The following is a 907-nucleotide window of genomic DNA, read 5'->3' as shown; positions in this document are numbered from 1 at the left end:
TTTGGTTCCCTTTGAGGTCTTGAGTCCAATGACTACATGACTGACGGTCTTCCCATACCCTCCCATTGGGTTCTCGGTCTCACAAGGTGTCAATTCCGTCACCTCTCCCTCGTAAACCTCTTTTGTTTCTTTTATACGGAGGCCGATCGCCCGACGAAAGTTCTCCATAAGAACCTCAGTCTTCTTGACTTCGGACGAGTACACCTCACTCCCAACCATCGGACAAAAAGGAACTTTCGGACCCAAATCTTGTGCAATAGCCAGAGCTAGGGCGGTCTTTCCTGTCCCTGGGGGCCCGGCTAATAGAACGGCTCGACCGGCCATTTTCTTGGTTCGTATAAGGTCGGTGATTACTCCGGCAGCTTCTCTGGCTAGTTCTTGTCCAACCAGACCTGACGAGACTGGTTTGGCCACACCCTCTTCATTAAGGCCCAGACCTTTAACGTGACTGTGAGCTGCTACTCTTTGCACTTTGGTAGTGCTCTTAACCTCCTCTATCTTCATTCGAGACATGGCTACTGCTCCTTCTCAGAGATTTTAACACTTTTTCCCACCTCCAAAATGTCCTGACCACTACACGTGGGCAAGACTGCGCATGCTCAGTTACTAATTTCCATGGAAACGACCGCCATCTTAGAGTTACCATAGAAACCTCCTGCGCATGCTCAATCAATCATTTCCATGACAACGGGGTAGTCATAGCAACTGGGTTACAACCAAAAATCAATTGTGCTGTGTGAAGATTGAATTGAGAAAATGTCAATAGCTACAGCTCAGTTGAACTACTCCTTTGGACTAAAGGGAGAGGTCAGTCAGAATGCCAGCTATGTGGACGAGCAGACCATCATATACCCGGCGGGAAGGAACCTCATCCTTTTCAACACAGACCAAAAGATACAGAGGTTCC

General features: G+C 48.3%; 1 pseudogene; it reads right to left on the bottom strand.

Moving 5' to 3' along the window:
* Window positions 1-3: 3 nt before the first annotated feature.
* Window positions 4-612, bottom strand: LOC100640944 (ruvB-like 1 pseudogene; annotated as a pseudogene).
* Window positions 613-907: the final 295 nt, after the last annotated feature.

The sequence above is a fragment of the Amphimedon queenslandica genome, unplaced genomic scaffold (assembly GCF_000090795.2).
Source record: "Amphimedon queenslandica unplaced genomic scaffold, v1.1 AMPQUscaffold_213_Cont27760, whole genome shotgun sequence".
Taxonomy (NCBI): Eukaryota; Metazoa; Porifera; class Demospongiae; order Haplosclerida; family Niphatidae; genus Amphimedon; species Amphimedon queenslandica.
This window is presented reverse-complemented; position numbering and strand designations above follow the sequence as displayed.